Below are 20,032 nucleotides of genomic sequence, written 5' to 3' on the forward strand. Positions count from 1 at the left end.
GCATTCAGGATATGCTTATGATTTGCATCCAAAGCACAAATGGAATTGATTTGTAGATTTTACGCCTTGTATTCCTGTGTGTGCAGCTGGTCTTTAAAATCACCAGGACAGAATAGAACGCTTCATTTACGAACGGAAAAATTCTATTGGGATATCGCTTCCAGTGTTGAAGGGTTGATGTGTTGTTCGTCAATTAGTCTAGTCTACATAGACACTGTTCCCTGTGTCTTCATCGTCACCGATAACTGCCTCATTTTCCTTTGCCGTTTTCAATTGAAAATCGCGCCTTATTTTTTTCACTACTTACTACTTGTAAGCTTGTCTGATGCTGCTGTTTGTTAAATTGTTATCAATTTTCTTCAGGTCGTCGTGAAAGCATCTCTTCTTTTTTTGGTTTATTACTTTATTTGCTGCTCGTCTGAGGTTGTCGCAATTTTCTTTCTTTATATTTGTGTTTCGTTTGGTGTACTATCTATACGCCTAATTTTTCTTCTGAAGCGTTTTCTGGCATTCCGCATTGAATCTTCTACGCCGAGATTCATACCACACCACTTCTTTCACTGTACTTTTGAGTGCGTTCTTCAGTTCCGTTCAAGTGTCGACTAAGCGCTGATTTGAGATGTTTTGTAATATTGGAGCTTACTTTTGCCAAGACAAACCACCTGCTCTCCTTGATAGCCATACCAAGGGTGTGACTGAATGATAAGTTACAACTTTCAAACACGCTCTTTTCCAGACGTTAGTACCGAAATCTATCGACTTCAAAGGGGTCTCCCTGGTCAACTTTTTATGCCCTTTAGTTCTAATAGATCCTAATCTAAGGCGTTTAACATTAAAACCTCTTTCGCGTAAATTCGTTGCTAGAAGACCTATATTCTGACAAGACCCATCCTGAGTTAAACTTCCACGACGCCTTTATCTATTTATCTACTCTGAGAATCATTGTTTCCCTGTATAAATGAACTAACTTTATGTACGTTACCTGATGACAGTGGCATTACGATTCTACCTTTATGCTTCCTTTTCCGTTTCCTAGTACAGTATTAGTACACATTTCAAACTCACATTCATCTGAATTCAATTCTGCCTAAAAGACTACACTAACAGCCGCAGAAGAGATGTTTCTGCACCATCTTTGGATTCCTTTTTTAGAAGGATGGAATCTGATAGGCAAATTATTACCAAAAGTAGAAGTTAGCATCCGAACAGACCCACATACTCGCTAATTTTGATTTTGAAAGCAATTCTAGAGAAAATATGATACGATGTTGATCCTTAGCTAAATGTTGAATCAGCATGTTTTATGGACTTTTTTCAGTTATATGAAGCAAGAGTGGTCTTCCTTATTATATTCAATTCGAATATGAAATAGAACTTTAATTTTTGAGACATTTTGAATAAACAACTTCTAGTGTAAATAATATTTATGTAGGTGACATCTAGTGTAATAATGGAGATGTGCAAAACGTCAGCTTATTAGGTAATATAATATCACATCCATTTTTGAGAAAAGTGATATTATAAAGCAATGTTTTGTAATGTGATATCACATCAGCACGGACATTACAAAAATTATATTATCAGCCTTTTTCTACTAAGTGATGATGGGGTGATGTAATATTTGAACCGCGCTCGGGGATGGGAATGTGATATTTCACTTTAAGGTGACATACATCCCATCAGCGATAGTCTAAAATCAAGCAGAAAAGTTACTTTGAGAGTGTGTATTTGTCTTTGTGAGTCAGTCCATCTGACTCGCCTATACTACCAATGATAGATGCGATTTTCATATGTATAGTGCTTCTTATGAGCTAAAGCCTTAAGAATATACAAAGTTTGCTAGTGATATAATAATTTAGTTGGTAACAGTGTATTGTACTATTGGTTATTTGGGACTATTTATTACTTAGTGGGGCTTTAACTACTACCTAAAATATTCAAATATACACGCCCGATAAACCAAAGTATCTAAATATTATTCGATGGACAAGTCTAGAATAAAATCTCTCGCAAGTACAAAGGCTGATATAGGAATCTTGGCAAGATAGGAACCACTTCTATATCGAATAGCAAGGATTCGCTCGACGTATCAACGTTCCGGATAGCTCAGTGGTTAGATCACTGGGCTGTCATACGGAACGTCGCGGTTCAAATCTCACTGGTGGCAGTGGAATTTGCATCGTGATTTGACGTCGGATACCAGTCGACTCAGCTGTGAATGAGTACCTGAGTCAAATCAGGGTAATAATCTCAGGCGAGCGCAATGCTGACCACATTGCCTCCTACAGACTATTCTGTAGTGTACCGTTACGGTCTTGAATGAAGTGTTCTAACACACTTCAAGGCCCTGATCCAATATGGATTGTTGCGCCAATCAACGTTCCGATTCTTTAGGATATGTACCGGACCAGGACAGATCAGTTGAATTCTCTGCATGATGGACGAAGTTGCCTGTGTATGTTTCGTTTTTCACACCACCTTTAACGGTTATAGCACACTGAGATGCTCTAAATGTCGCATTGAAGATACTTGCGTCTTTTCCAAGGTCAACGGTCCTACACGTGTGGAAGTGGAGTGATGCCGGGGCAGCTTCTTCTAGCCGTTGCACCCTGCCAACTTGGACCATCTAGAATCAGTATAACTGTCCATGAATATTAGCGCTTTCTAAAGATTACTATATTTTGTAAAAAAACGTCTTGGGCCTTCTTCACACTGTATGCCCCTAGATAGCAGATTATCGGCATAACAAAAACATTCTTGATAATTCGGACTTTTGAGTTTGCACAATGGTGCTCCCTGTATAGTAAAGGGCTCCAAGCTTAGGACCTCAATGTGGGACCTTTGGAGTAAATCCATAATGATAGACAATTTTGCGGAGGCTATCATACTCTATACATTTAGTGGCATTTAGTTCTATATAGAGTTCTACGTAGGGAGGAAGAAAAGGAATGGAAGAACCTAATGTCTACATTCACTCACTTTAATTTTGAATGTTAATCCACCTTCACACCGCCCATCTTTTATTCCTATCCTTGATTTGCATGCCATAAAGGATATCTGGAAGCATGTTACGCTCCAAAAACACAGAGAAGCAAAAGTATATGCTACATAATGTTATGAACTGTTGAACACGAGAAACTGGACTTGATGTAGCGAACATATGGAGCTTAGATATCTTTCCTGAATTAAAAGATTAAAACTCTGACCTGTAGCCAATTTCTATGCCCTGGTAGACTGGATATGGCAATTTTACACAAATATATAAACATACTTCTATTTCTATGGACATATATGGTGACCGATTTGCAAGGTTGAATTTTTTAACACCGAATTCAAGCGAGATGATTTTATACCGGCTTCTTAGAATCCACTATTGTCGGTGTCAGCATTCCAACTATATATCTACTATTCTAAAGTTGTGAAACTTGTAGCGGTCTGATGCATATTTTTAAGTGAACATTGGGCCATTGAATTTATTTCTCAGTTCCAGGAATTGTCTGAAATCGTGAGATAGAGCAGCCCACGCTCGTTTTCTGTTCATGAAAATATCAGACTGTATAATAATCGACTTATCGAAAGATGCATCATTCTTGTTCTACTTTATCCATGTTGAAATAAAACTCAAACAAACCTCAATCTTCTTTCTAAACACTCTGACGAAAAGGAAATTAGAATTCTGGTCGAGCGTCTGTCTTGCTTGAATGTATGTCATGTTGATGCTACTGCTGTGCTTTCATATCAAACTTCTGTTGTTCCCTCACTATCTATGGAGGACACGTATCCTGCATAAGCCTATAATCCTTATTTGTGGGCAGATGAAATATGTTAATAAACGAATATATGCTAAATTTTTGGACAATGGTTCCATTCTATGGATTTGCTGGCTCTCATCTGTCTTTATGTCTCATGTTAAGAAAAAACCGATACAAATCTTATATTACACACATCGAATGGGCTAACAATGAATGAGCCCTCTTATGTCTATGGGCTAAATGCGATTGTAATTTCTTTTCCTCGTAAAAAGTCAAAAAAATGACAATAGAACATATGAGGAAGCCCCTTTTTTCAAAACAATTAGAGAGTGTCCTCTTTTTTGGAAATAACAACTTTTGTAATCCTTTGAGCCTTGAAAGAGGAAACATGGATCTGAATCTGAAAGCCGTTTGTCATGTGTGCCTCCTCATGTCGTGGGAAGAGAAACCTAAAAACAAAGTTCTTACATACTAGTGTCTCGATCAGTCTTTTAAAGAAATATTTGCTTCTGTGTTAGATGAAATTGGTAAGCATCTGGAATTTTCAGTTTATATCTTTTCTTTAAAAGGTCGCTATATTCGTTAAATTCATTATTTTTAACAGCGCAAATACTGGTTTCTTATCTCCCTTAGTAAGGAATTTCACATAGCCGATATTGACCAATTCGATATCCCCAATAACTGCCGCCATCGTCTTATCTGAGCCAGGACCACGTCCTCCTTTGATGCCATAGATACTGTCCCCATCAACATTGCGGGCTAAAATGGGTTTGAGCAAACAAGAAGAAGCTGTTGATGGGAAACGATCCTAGTTTATTATTTTATTTCCGGATCAAGTCGACTCATACCTCCTAGTCAGTGGCCCTAGATAGTAGCCAGCTAGCCTTGTGGTGAATTAACGTGAGGGGCGTTGATGGCGAATAGTACTACGTTGCATATGAACTGTGCCATTGCTACCGTAGTACACCAGATGGGTATCCTATTAAAACGGCACTCATGCACGCATTCTAATACTATAGCTGCCACCGTCCCAAAAACAATTTTGGCAGAGAAGGTCAGTTGGGGCAGACTTGGCTTTGAACACAAGAGGTATACCGTGATCAGGCGAACCAAAGAGCATTAAAAGGAAACACAAATGCAGCAACAACAGCATAAATTGCAATAAGAACCGTATGACCCCACCAAAGCAAAGTTAAGGATAATTTCGAGGGCAACAGTGTTTCTTCTCCTCAGGAATGTTTTGAGAATTCTGAAGGAGCACCGAATCGTAGGACAATGGTCTTAAATTTATTCGCCGAAATTAAATTGGTGGTATACATGCTGAGCTTGGATCGAGGACAGACAAGAGCGAATTCTGCGAAGCAGTCCGAAATATCCTAGAATGAAAGCACCTTAAGCCGATGTCCACCATTGAAATAAGGGATAGTGACTGCCTTGGGAATAGAGAAAAGGTAGATGAAAGTATCAGAATGTATATAGATTAGGTCCAGAAATAACTAAGTTTTGAAATTTTCATTTCAAATCGGGTACGGGCCTTCACTGTTAATTGCGTGTGTATCTTGCTTCACCTTATTGATATGCATAATAATCAGGGACAGATTTTATTTTTAATTGACTTAAATGCAGCCCACCGGAAGCAATTCATATTCAGCGCATTTGCTTTTAACAAATATCTGACAAACTACTACTTCTATTTTTGGTTTATTGCCTTTTTTTCGTAATCCACCACCATATTCCTCTAGATTTGAAGAAATTAAATTAGAAATGTCGTTTTCGTCTCTCGTATTTTTTTATTAACACACCAATATTTTGGAGACAAATTTTTGCCATCCCCAGGGCAGAGATAAAATTAATTTTTGAATTAACTTCATGTCTCGGGCAGATCTAGAAATATTTGCAACCAAGAACAGTTTTGAGAGCGAATCTTGTGTCTAATTTGGCAATTGTTTTCTATCCTGGCCTGACATAGCGAGCTGTTTTTTCCAAAGTTGTGCTAGATTGCGGCAAGCCTACGGCGAAATCTTTGACAACTAAACACATTTACTCATTCAACTTTGCGGCACTGTTGCCTGCCAATTTAGATACTCTTCAAATTTTGAAATTATTTGGCACCATATTTTAACCTGCAGATCGTACCTCATAATTATTCTGCATTTGAAAATGCATCTGAACTAGAATTCTTAATAATATCGTCCTCTGCCTATTGGGTAACGAATTTTCCTTGTCCTAGTCCTCATTTTATTAAAATCTTTGTATTTTCTTTTACGACTAATTCGGATGCTTCACTCAATACTCAACCAATTTATTGTCATCTTGGAACAAGATTTCCCTCTCGAAATAAATTAAATTAATAAAACAATATATCAAGTTACGAAATCGACTTGAGACATCTGACAATCATATGTACGCAATCTATTTCCATAACGTCTATAAATATTCCTTGTAGATATTCATATGTAGAATGCATCGGAGAGAGAAATGCGTGTAAGGCCAACAGTACCCAACTGAATAAACTAAAATTCTTCGAAATGGAGCGGATATCTAATTAAATAGATGGGATTGTGAACAATTATAAAGATTGATTTGATCGGTAAAGGAGAAATGAGAAATTAAGGCAGCACTTAAAATTCATTCACTTCCTTTGAGAATCTACATCAAGAAGTATTCGATTCCCTTCCAACATTTTAAATATGTATCTAACTTTACAAATTTCACCGGATGTGAGAAGTAGTTTTTTCTATTTTTTCAAGTCTTGGGAAAACCTATCAGGAAGAGTAATAAGGGGTAAGGGGTAATCTCTGATAATAGGAATCTCTCTCGTTTTGAGAAACTGCCGGGTTTCACAATATACTTAACTTCAGGTAAAAAGTGTTTTGAATTTATTTTAAATGATTTAAAAGGGAAATAATCAGGTTTGAAGGACGCAATCTTTTGAGTGATTTACGAAATTTCATTTGCTGAAGTCGATCAAAAGAACTCAACACAAATTGAAAAGACTGATTTCAGTAATGGTTTCATCGAATTTACTCTAATAAGATGAAAACAGATCTCTCAAAAGCTGAAATATTTAGCAAATATTTTGCTTGTTCTTTATTTTGCGTATGCCCACATTATTAAATTCTGGGCGAATAAATTTTTTCCTTTCTTCCGTGTGACCACTCCATCTTGTGTTTATAGTCATCTAGCAGCCTCCAAGCAAAGTCCAGGCTAGTTTTGACTATTGAAATACTTCATTTGTGAAGGATGCATAGGTTTGGTTTGAGAAAGCTTTTGCAGAAAAGGAAAAAAATCATAGTCTCCTCGCACCACCTCGATATCCTTTGCGCTGAAAAATGAAGTTACGGAATAAACCGATTTGTCAAAGTTCAAGGTCGTATCGTCAGATGCGTATAACAGCTTATTTCGTAGAAGCGTAACCAAAGAATGAAGGATATAAATGCTGCTCTGCACTGCTGCTTTTTTAAGGCTTTGTGTAAAACAAACGGCTGAAGATATTGTCACAAAATTTAGAGAGAACACGTGGTACGTGAATCCCTTTACATATAGCGAGTGGCGCCATTTTCATGCATGCCCTGCGTGCGAAAGGGAGGTGTAGAATTTTTTCCACAGTATGTGGTCAAACTGATCATATTTCTGATATTGGGTGAAACATAGAGCGGGGGCTCAAAATGTATGTCCCAGAAAGTGAAGCAGGTAGAAAAATGCGTGTGACGGACGGACAGACAGACGGACAGACAGTAAACCGATTTTAGTAAGGTTTTGTTTTACAAACAAAACCTTAAAAATTTACCTCAAAATATATCCAATTCCGATACTTGCTTAAATAAAGTTAATAATAGCATATTATTCTAGAAATACAAAATAGCTTTTTTGTACCGTTATAAGTAATATGATAATATACTGCACCATTTTGGAAAGTTTGAAGGAAACATAGTTATAGAAGGTTAAAATTGTGTATTTCACCTGAATTTATTGCAATCTCCTCATATAAAGTGAACTCATATGAACAGCGGGTTTGATATAACAAGGACTATTTTGAATTTTTAGCTATGTACGAATGGAAAAAAGTGCACAGGAAATTTCTCACACAAGATGAACACAAGACCCACCCGAAGCGTTCAGCTCCCGACTTGTTAGAAAAACTTGATTTGAAATGTGATTATAATTTTTGTTTTCAGATAACCAGTTCGCCGAGTATACCCTTTTATTGAGTTTATTTTTTTTCAAAGTCTTGTTAAGGTTTTCCTTGTCAGGAATATAGAAATATGGATTCAGATGCGACAAGCTGTATTGCACTGGTTGCATTCTAAATCATCGCTTTTGTTTGCTTAACAAAGGAAGAGTTCGTACAGACTTTGAAGAAGAGTATCATTATTCTTTTCGATACCATAATTTCCTTCTCTTCCCAGTTTGGCTTTGAAATTCTCTAAAATTTTAAAGATTTGAAAATCAATCCCAAGAATGAACTAGGTTATTTGAATCTAAGCTTCGAATAGCTTATATGTCGACTAGTTAAGTTTCTATAACAGAGATGACGATAACAGATATGGTAACATTTGGTGAGGATTGAACTTTCCTCCATAAGTATCACTACGGGATTCTGGCTTGAGTTGATATAGGGACGAAGAATTATGTCGGTGCACGGGGTACATGCTGGCCGATCTGTTGATTAGAAAGCAGAAGTGACAGTTACAGGAGGATTCCACAATACCATTGCTGTTGAATGGTTGCTGCAGTATATTGCAGTTCGCGACTTCGGGGAAATTGACGGGTGAGTCGATCTAAAGCGGCCAAGGAAAATTATAGACTTCACGGGAAACCCTGCGTTTAAGCACATTACCAGGAATATGCATCCATGTCGTTCAAATGCCTGCATATAATTGTCGACACTAAATCAGAAGCGTTTCTTCGAATGGATAAAAGAACGCTTGGCGAACGCGAGAAAAGATTTTCATCCGAGGACCATATGACGGATGCCAACCAAAATAAACCAAATACGGTGAAAGCCTTCAAAAACAAAGTTATGCTACAAAAAATAAAAATGGAGTTCTAAGCCTGGGAGCTCTATTCGATAATTGAATTCGGTTTCAGGACTAGGATAGTCCCCAGAACGACACCAACATTTTTGGAGCAAAAGGTAAACTTAGATGGCAACAAATCAGAAGACCGGGGAAAACGCCTAAATATGCACTAAAATATCCAGGCTCTGTAAAGGGACATTAAATCGCGCCACAATAGTGCACTGAAGTAGAAAAGCCACCTAAGCGTCAAATAGCACCCAGAAAACGATCGCCTCCGTTTTCTTAAAATAAAGTAGAAAACGAAGCAGAGGCGGTATTAATGAGCCCTTTCGCCGATTAAAACTAACCCAGCGAAAATACCCGTGAAAGTCGATAATTTCCTCGACTGCGGCCTCAGTACCGATAGCAGGTTCATAGAGAGAAAATCTGAACACGAGCTAAAATGTATGTGGAAAAATGAGATCCGGGTTGAGAATTATACAGGTCTGGGCTAAAAATTATGCGCGTTCTCTTCTGATCCATTTTTTCATTGAAATTAATATACCAGACGGGGAAGAATTCTCCTTTTCCACCCCCTCTTATCAAGCCTGAACAGGAGAAGGGGAAAATCTCACATTCAAAAGCGCAAAGATAATATGTTGCTTCCGCTAATTGAGTTAACGTAAGGTCTAAGGAGCATCAATATGAGTTTTGGCGAGGTTGTCAATGTAATAGTTGTGGTTCTGACTCGGAAGGTGACAGCCGTTGGTTACTGCTACGTTACAGTGGCACTGGATAGAATGCCAAATTCTGTTTACTTAAGAGCTGTGTTCGGGATACCGACCAGTTGCGCTGAAAATGTTCAAAAAATTTATGGAAGCAAGAGGTAAGGCATAGTATGAATGTGAATGAATAAAGTATTTTTCATCTTCTAATAGTTCCTTGTCACCCATAACATCAGAGACCTTTGTAATCTCTCGTTAGGAGTCGACGGTTTGCAATCAACTTCATATCTTTTTCAGTACTACTAAGAATAATGAGAGGCCCCGCAATTAACTTGAAAGCTGAAATCTACCTTTCAACCATTTCAAATAGAGTTTGTTACTCACGGTAAACTCTTTGATATTGTGTATTGAATTATTTGAAGGAACTCATGCAAGTCAAACTCGGTTTCAGCTTAAGTATGAAGAATGTATTATTTGGGCTTCCTTTCCAGTATATACCCGCCAACCTCACGACCTACAGAAAATAGAAATGTATATCCTTTTTCAATAGTTTATTCAAACATTTTATGAGAAAATTCAGGTATCTAATAGCCGGGCCTGGAGTTTTCATGGATGGGGGTGGGTCACATGATTTGCATCATGCGCCAGCCAGCTCCTTCATCTATTTCTCCACCTTCACTTCTTAGTTAATTCGAAACCTTCACTATCAAGGAAGTGATCAGATGACAATCTAAAGGCGCAAGTGAGGGGAATGCCGCAGGTTGTTCAAAGCGTCCCATTCAAACGAATACAGGAGTTTCCTGTGGCTTTGAACTTATGAGGCCTCAAATTGTCGTGCTGCAGGCAGATTCCCTTTGCAAGCATGACTCTCCTTTTGTTCTGAATTGTCCTTTTAATTTTTTTAGGGTATCAGTATCTTGTCGCGTCAACTCCGCCTTGCTATTAACATAGCATGTTGGTTCCAGGCCCAAGTAAAGGAGGAGGGTTTGAGGCAACGTACTTTGTACTATCCTCAGTAAAACTTCTCGATGCAAAGACTTGCAACGTGCCTGTTTATGAATATTTCATCATTGTCGGCGACCTTAATGGTCATGTGGGTGAAAAGGCAGACAGTAACCGGCGCCATGGGAGAAAGGGGTTTAGAGCGCACAATGAGGGTGGCGGCCGTATAATTGATTTTGCGGATACCTACGATCTTGTATTCATGAACACATGGTTCATCAAACGATTATCTCATCTTTTTACATTTTATAGTGGGAATCGTAAAACACAAATGGACTATATTCTCTTAAGACACCGACATTTTACCATCGTCACTGACTACAAAGCCGTTCCCTATAAAACCATCGCACCTCAACATCGGCCGTTTATTGCAGTCCTGCGAATCAAGCTACCGATAAAACAGCGTGAGGAACGCACTGACCCGCCGGTGAAGAAATGATCTCACTTACGTGATTACCAACCCTTACGAATGTGGAAGGATCGCGGAACCAAATTAAAGACACGATCCACAAAGCGGCCTATGCAACCCTCGGGGCCACCAAGCTAGGTATATACATACACCGAGATCAATTACAAAGTTCTTTACGATAAGCTAGACATTCGGGACGGCAAGACAGATCTGTATCGACTTGCCAAAAGCCGACACGAACGCACACACGATATCTAACATTTCTGGTGCGTTAATGACTAGAACGGTACTTTGCTCACCGACAGTCGAGTCGCAACGGATAGACGGCAAGAATATTTCGAGCAGATTTCAACTGAAGAATTTGTTCATCCTCCACTTTCACAATCATTGACGACATTTGGAGCAGTACCAGTCAGCGTAACTGTTGCTCAAATGTGGCGGTGAGCTAGAAGGTAGACGTGTCGGCCGAACCAAAACTAAGTGGCAGAGGAGAACTTCCATAGTGGTGGTACCGGGAGACGCTGTATCACATTGATTTGCCGGCCGTGATGCAGTAAGCGAATGCTGCAAAGGCCTAATTAGGACAATCACACCCGAGTCTGCACGGGGAAGTAAGTCACGAAATATTACCAGGGGTAGACTGGTACCATGGAAATCGGAATAGCCCCTGAATTCACATACTTCAGGAGAATTCCTGTTATATGTGCGTTCCGCTCGGTTGTTGTGATTGGCCCCCTAGTGGGAGTTTCATGGGGTTGTGGTTGCGTTCAAGCGAACAGACCTTCGGGCCTCGACATGGTGCTGCGTTTCAACACGGGAGCCGCACTCCTTAGTTCGATAGAGATTTAGGTAGGCCTTGCATCCACCAATATAAATGCTGAGCCATACACTCGGTATAAATTGGTACCGTTGTAACTTGTCACGGTGGGGCTCTCATTGTGGTCAGAATATCAATCTGAGTCTTAAGAAAGCCATGGGATTAAGTCCCTGAGATAGGTACCCACGTAAAACCATAGAGACGCAACTGAAATCGAGGAAGCAATAAAACGAATAAAATCGGGGAACGCAATAGGTCCTTACATCGCATCTGAGTTCTGAAAAGCGAAGAGCTGGGACCGAATACCGTGGCTCAGTGAATTCTTTAATCGGTCTATTCAGGAAGGTAGAACACTATGTGACTGGCAAGAAAGTAACAAATCCAATACGAAATAAGTCGGCAAACCGGAAGCTGGGCGCTTCAGGTATGAAAGGTTTTGTTTGTTTCTTGTGTGAGTAAATTTAAGTGTAGAACTATCCCATTTGTACGTAGCCCGTTAAGAATATGCATTTAGCATGTCAGATTTAGTACTTCGGGTTGTAAATTTACACGGTAAAGAAAACTTTGAGCTACTGTAACTTTGTTACTAATAGTATGATTTTGATCAAACTTGGAGATAATATGCTTCATATTATATTTTATATCAAAACTAAGACCGGCTTCGAAAAGTACTAATCGAGACTTTTCATTTGATACCTCACATGACTATATTTGGCGAATAAAAAATTTACACCCCCTTTTTACAGGTATGGGGACCCCCTCTAAATCTCAACATAGAAGGGTATCATTCACTGCATGTCTGGGGGTCCGCAGATCCCACCTTCTCACCAAATTTCGTGTCAATCGGTATGGCCGTTTCTAAGAAAAGTGCCTGTGACCGACAGATAGACGGACAGACAGACAGACATTGAACCGATTTTAATAAGGTTTTGTTTTGCAAACAAAACCTTAAAAAAGGTAGGCAAACAGAATATTCAAATTACCGTCCGATCCAATTACTTTCCCATACCATGAACATTTCTGAACGCATTCTTGATAACCGCGTTCGCGAAATGATTGAAATAACCGTGAATCAAGCCGGATTTGTCAAATCGTGTGCTGCGTTCAGTTGCTCCACCACGATCCGAAAAGCAAAGTTCGAAGTGTGGTGGGTGTATTAAAACCGCTTTGTGTGTCTGTTGGTGTTCATCAAGGAAGCGCCCTCTCACCACTCCTCTTTGTTCTTGTTATGGACACTGTCACACGAGATATCCAATGACCAGCGCCCTATACACTGCTTTATGCAAATTATGTTTTCCTAACCCTTAATAGCAAAAATCACCTCGAGCAGCTTGCCAAAAAATGGAATAATCGCTTGACGCAACAATAAATCTGAATTTTTGACGACGGATCCTTATGAAACAGATACAATCACTGTCAGCGGCAGTGACCTTCCCGGAACTGTGCGATTCAAATAGCCACCTAACCTAAAACACGAATACCATATTGTTTGACTGAAATTGTGGTTTCGAATTTTTTGACGGAGGGTAAAGCCACTGTTGTGACTGTCTTTTGGTTTCAGACGTTTCAGCTGTGTATTATGATAGTATAGTTTTAGCGGTTTTAAAAATCTCAATTGGAATTTTTTGTTAAACAACGAGGTAGCGGATGACAGTGCTGATTTTACACTTGGCAGGAAATTGGATTGACATTTTTCGCAAAAGATGATCCTGGGTCAAGAATTTGAAACTAGCCTCAAATTGGTCTCATTTTGAAGGAGTTAGGTTACATCGCAGTGCTGCCAGCATGTTGAGAAACCATTCTCTACTCTACGACTGTGAGATCCCCAGTACACTTACTTTCTGAACGTGCCTCGTATCATACATAGAATCATCAATCCATAAAACCTTTTATGCTTGTAGCGCTGAGCTGCCGATTTCCGACCTGTTTACTTTTCCCGTCTAATAGGATTTACTATGATGAAAATCGCATGATCTTCTGTCACAATTCGGGTCTCTTTCGTCCAATAGGCCTTTCTTGAAGTAATATCCGACTTTTATTTAAGCAAGTAACGTTCGACCTTAAAACGACAGGCCTTCCAATGAAGAAGTGACTATGGGTTACTATTATAAATCAAATCCTAAATTCGTTTTGTTGGACCACTACGAGAAGAATGTGATAATTATTCGGCAAAAAAGGGACATTTATATCTCCTAATCTTATATTATAAAACCCTTTACTCCATTGAAAACGCAGCATCCGTAGGAAGTATCCCTTACAGGAGGAGTCAATTCTCATTACGATCCCTCTCATTTTTTCTAACTTTTACAAACACCCAAACGAAACCAAAATGTTGTCAAATCTGGCCTCACTTTCAATTTATCAAGCCACTATTTAAACTGAGCAAAAAATGCGGTTAGCCTTGCAAATTTTCCAACAAATCGCATTTACACACAACATTTCACACCTTTAATCTCTCCCCCTTTGGAAACTTAACATGCGTATCCGTAATATTTCGAAATCACTTATGTATATGTCTTTGCACTCAATTTCTCAGTACTTCCCATAGCCAACTCACAAAAAATTAGTTAAATTTGTAATTAAATCGAGTTCAATCATAATAATTTCGATGAATGGACTGCATCCATTCACGTACAAAGTACGCATATTACATCATTTAGGTGGAGATTATTCTCTACAAATTTTTCTTCAACGAAATCGGATTAAAATTTCGTTTTAAATCATACAGATAAAAATAATCCAGATTTCAGAGGAATATCAAATATACAAAGGAATCCACCCAGGTGCGCTGGGAAGAAGAGAAATAGCTTTAATCGCTGAGTACCATTTGGCGAAATTTTTTATTAATTTCTGGGTCTAGGTGGCTAAATGTAAACACATATGAAAGTATACAATAATTGAAAGAAATATAAACCTCACTTTTCTGTAATTGAAGAAAATCATTCGCGATATTTCTGTGAATCATTACAATGTTTTCATGGAGGTACTCCCAAGAAAGTAAATATTTATCTTGTACACAATCAGCAGTAAAGGAAACATCTTTGATGATATCGCTGCTATTTCATGAGAAATTGATATTTTTGACAAAGTGCGTGGATATGGAAAAGTTATGGTTTAATTAGTTGTTATTGCACTATAATTTCAGTGCTTTTTACCAGCGATATTAGATACTTGGATGCATGGAGCAATCAAGTCTTTACCAACATAAACCGAAAATTGAATGGAAAAAGTTTCGTCATATGATAGTTAGGAATGGTGCGCATTACTTAGAAAGCTAATGTTACCTGGTGTCTCAAACCTTAATATTACCAAACTGAAGTTTCCTAGAAGGCATTAGATAGGTCTCAATTAAGGATCTCATCCATATAAGGTCGAGCGCAATGCTGATCACATTGCCTCCTATAGGGTGCTGTAATCCTGCATTGTACCGTAACGGTCTTGAATGAAGTGCTCTAACATAATTCAAGGCCCTGATCCAGTTAAGGATTGTTGCGTCAACAATTATTATTATCCATATAAGGTCGAAGGTGACACAGTGAAAGTGGAATGTTCTAGTTACTCAAGAGTGGCAAAGATGTTACATCGGCCGTGTATTCACTGGTAAAAGTGCCGATCGGTTTTTCTTCCTTGCGTCTGTAGTACCTACCACCTTATCTAACTATTTCTATCTAGACTTAAAAGTACCAATAACTACATTTCCTATCCTAAAATGATAAAGACCTGACGATTTTGCAACCATTACTACGAAAGTCAAGGGTTGTGGAGATTAGTAGGGATTTCTAAGAGGACAGCATCAAAACTTGACGTTTTGTCAAAATTTGAGAATAGATCTTTAAATAACAGCAAATCAATATTCCACCACTAAGTAAATACCATGAAGTGGGGTTGGAAAGTCAATAGGGTTCGGAGCTGCTCAACGAGATCACAACCTGTTCATGGAAGAAGAATTTTATCCAACTACAACAACAACTTTAGCGACGATTGTGAAAAGTCGATTTAGAAGTTGGAATGTCGGTTACTTTTTCAGGGCAGGCGAAAAGGGAAAGTGATTTTTCTTCCACTCACAATTCGACACAAAACTACAAAATGCTGGGCGTAGATGGCATTCCACCGGAATTCTTAAAAGAATGAGCTCTTAAATTACATCTGAACGGGCGAATCTATGCATCAGGAAGAGGAGAACTGACGAAATAGCGTAATTTGCCCCCTATATAAAAGAGGTGATAAACTTAACTGCGAAAATTATGGACGCGTTTCATTGTTGTGGACAAGTTCATCATCAACGGCGCAACAACCGGTATCCGGTCTAGGCCTGCCTTAATAAGGAACTCCAAACATCCCGGTTTTCCACCGAGGTCCAAAAATTCGATATCCCTAAAAGTTGTCTAGCGTCCAGACCTACGCCATCGCCCCATCTTAGGCAGGGTCTACCTCGTCTTCTTTTTCTACCATAGATATTGCCCTTATAGACTTTCTGGGTGGGATCATCCTCATCCATACGGATTAAGTGAGCCGCCCACCGTAACCTATTGATTAGTTGCATCATAGCTGGCTAATCGATGTCTGACATCTATATTGCATTGATCTAAAACTAATAAAATTTTTACCACAGTCATGGAAGGGTGGCATACTACCTTGTTAGTGCATTCATCTGAGGGCACCAACACCTCAGAGCCCAACTATATACGGAGAGGTATCTTCCAGCGGGGACCGTTGAGTACTCTTTGCTTCTGCATACCACCTTGTCAGCGCGTTCATCTGAGGGTACTAATATCTCACAGCCCATCTGCATACGGAGAGGCACCTTCCAGGGGGATTCGTTGGTCCCTCTTTGCTTCTTTATGGCTCCGAACCACCTTTCGTGGCTACTGCATGATGCCAGAGGGCATGATTTTGCAATCAAATATGGCCAACGTGCTATGGGCGAGCTGACACACTTGATGTAGATGACATCAAGTTGTGTGCTGGTACTGATGACCACTTTATAAGTCTGTTGCGAATAGTAAACAATTTTACGCATGATATTCGGATCGAATTTGGAATAGACAATTATCGAATCCTTTTACGGATAAAAGTCATCACGAGCCACATGCCGGACATAGTATTGGTGACCTCCAAATCCAAGCAATCAACAAGACAGACCTCTGCAAATACTTAGGAATTCTGCAAGGAACTCATGCTCGAGTTGGCGATCTGAAGAATGCTCCGTTGTCCGAATTCCTGCGAAGTGTGAAATTAGTATTGAAATTGCATTTCTGGGAGAAGATAAAACTGAGCGCATTGAATGTGTTCGCTATCTGACTTATGCATTCCGAATATTGTCGTAAACGAAGACCTATCTGGAAAAGGTCCAGCCGCGGATACGGATGGACTATGCCCAAATTCTGCCGTGGAGCGGATGAATTTGTCTCGTGGCATCGGAGGCAAAGCGTGGTTCATATTTACGACAAGGACCAGGCGAGACCCTTGCTTGCTGCTGTTGGTAAGGCAGATTGCGGGCTGATTTCACTGAACTGGGAAGAATCGATCTTTCAATCTTCTGAGTGGGATGAAGTCAGACCAGGAGCGGATTGATGAATGGAAATGGTTGTGTGCTGGGGAGCTCTTTGCTGCGACGAAGGGTTTTATAGCTGCCATTCAGGACGTCGTGGTCGCGACCCGAGCTTATAAAAAGTTCGGAATGAGAGAGCGAGATTGTGATAACTCGGAATTAATATTGTCAACGGGAGTTGCACTGCGTCCTACAAAGACTATGGTCCCTTTTTACTGGTTAAAGTATATCTACTAACTATAGTATGCTGTTCACGCCTGTAACTTACAGGAATTTTATTATATTCCCTACTAAGTGTTTCAACCTCGCATCTGGTATTAAGTATTCTTCCCCCTGAATCTACTTTGCACAAGTATCGGACACTGTCCCAGAACATGTGTGGAAATTACTCTCCTCACAGAATCTGCAGGCCATGTTAGAAGATAACCCAAGCTTCCTCAGGTGATAATTTAGCCTGCAGTCGCCAGTGAATACTCCTACTATAATTTGGAGGGTATTCTTGCCGAGATTTAAACAATCTTTCGAGCGGTTGGGTTTGTATCTCCCCAAAAGCACCCTGGACTGTTCCACTCCTGGTAAGTTTCCCCAGTACAGTTTCCTCAGCCGTTCCTTTTTTCAGCGTTGTAGCCAAATCGGGGCAGTACAGGTTATAGTTTATAGAGGATTTAATTTATTCAATATGCACCCTGAAGGCCACTATGAACTTATTCCACTTTAGGAATGTCAAGACTCAAATGAGGTCTAACGTTAACATTGTGCACAGCATACATACTTTGCAGTAAGTTAGAAGCCACTTAGCCCGATATGTTATTAAGTACCCGCCAAGAAATATCTCCAAAAAATATGAGACAGCTTCAGCTTCACTTCATTGCAGACGGGAGTAATGAGATCTGCAATCTTTTGAGAGGATTCAGATTTGAACTCACATTTTTTCTTTAAAAGCAATGTTGTGGGAATGCCATACCCAACGAGGATTCTAATTGGAGCTGAGGAGGTGATGACAAAACGTAAAAGAAGGAAATTTTCAGAAAATAAATTCCTCTTGGCAATAACATATTACCCTGATAAAAAAAGATCCCGGAATATATTCAGAAGATTTAAATGTGTTTGTTATTCACTAAAACTCTTTACAGCACTCGGTTCGTGACCTCCCAATAATGCTAAGCATTGATTGTCTGACCTTCTGGCAAAAATTCTGAGAAACTACAATGCTCTAATCGATGGAAACCGTGAGCACTGCTTTCCTTTTCGACTTGAAATTATACAGTTTTTTCAGTGTGATGAATGTTGGATGGGATTCAGTAAGGGAAATCATGTTTTTGCCCCGCGAAATTTAATACAAGCTCGTCCTTGCAATATCACGGCCTTTATTGAAATTGTAAAAACTTGAAAACACGCTGATAGAAACATATGTTGAATCACGACGCTACAATGTGGAGAGAATATCCTTAAGGGGGCCACATAGTGTTGATTTGCGGACCAGTATTTGTTTTTATATAAGAAAACAGAAACGAAACGAAAAGATGTCGGTTCAGACGTCCGCTCTCTCCACTATTTTTATATTTATGGAAAAATTTTATCACATGATATTTAGTTAAGATAACAGCCATATTTCATCCTATTATCTGAAGGCTTTTGTTTTCTAGTGACCATATCTAAGGCCACTAGATTGATCAGCATATTTGAATGAAATCATGAAACCTACTCACTACCTCGATCGCCCCCTAAACAAATTATACACCCACCCCAATTGCTATATTTTCAAACTTATCTCACTTGGAATTATGGAACATACCATTTACACATATTTTTATCTGCTTTACACCTAAGTACATATCTACGTATGAATGTAAGCACGCTATCCCCCAATCATGCTTGAATTCAACACCACAATTGCCCCGCGAAAACAAAACAGCTTAAATTGTTTGAATTCCACTAATGAATGATAAACACCAGCCTGTGAGCTGGAACGCAAGCATGGAGCCTCCATAAGGTTTCCTTGACAATCAATTACTCGTTTAAGATACTATTATTGTTACTAACTATAATTTGTAGCGCTGATATGTTCTTAGTTTCTTCAAGGTACTAAACTACCAAAAAACTATTTAGTTCGTTTTCGGTAGAAACAATAGATTTTGGATGTGTTTGTTCCTCCCGTGACGCATGAATGTAAGCGCCCGCACAACTATTTATATTGGAGCGTAGATAAGATAACCGAACGGTGCGAGATTTCATTACGATAAATCAGGTAAATTACAAAGGGAACTTATTGTTGGTAGGTTTTCTAGTAAATGGGTACCAACTAGAACACGAAATGGTTGCACAGTTTCATATATTTCTGGAAATATATGGAACTGAAGATTTTTTATCTTTCATCTTCGATTGCCTCCTAATTTGCCTCTTTTTTCACATAGACTCAAGACAATTAACAATGAAACTTTCTCACCAGTCATGATCTAAATTTAAAGTCGGTGCTTTTATTGGTTCATGAAAAATGAATTTTTTATCTCCTTAAACCACTTGTTTTACTCTCATCAGATAAAGTCTATTAATTCTCGTAAATAAAGATGACATTTATGTTATAATAAACATTTCTGACTCTTATTATTTCCACTCTAATTTGTAATCTTCATACGTGTATGGTTGAGTAGGAAACGATTGACAATTTTCTGCCATTGGCAATGCAAAAATTTGTTCTTCAATGATATAGTTTGCTTTCTATCTTGCTGATATGTACTTGGGTCTGAACCCAATGACATCACTGATATCATTGGGG

The 20,032-nt window shown here is 39.0% G+C and overlaps 1 protein-coding gene across 1 annotated transcript in view; it reads right to left on the bottom strand.

Annotated features, from left to right (window-relative positions):
- Positions 1 to 20,032, bottom strand: part of LOC119653582 (pleckstrin homology-like domain family B member 1) — a 216,292-nt gene that overhangs the window by 125,937 nt on the left and 70,323 nt on the right. The gene's annotated exons all lie outside the window — the stretch shown is intronic.

This window comes from Hermetia illucens, chromosome 4 (assembly GCF_905115235.1).
Source record: "Hermetia illucens chromosome 4, iHerIll2.2.curated.20191125, whole genome shotgun sequence".
Lineage (NCBI taxonomy): Eukaryota > Metazoa > Arthropoda > Insecta > Diptera > Stratiomyidae > Hermetia > Hermetia illucens.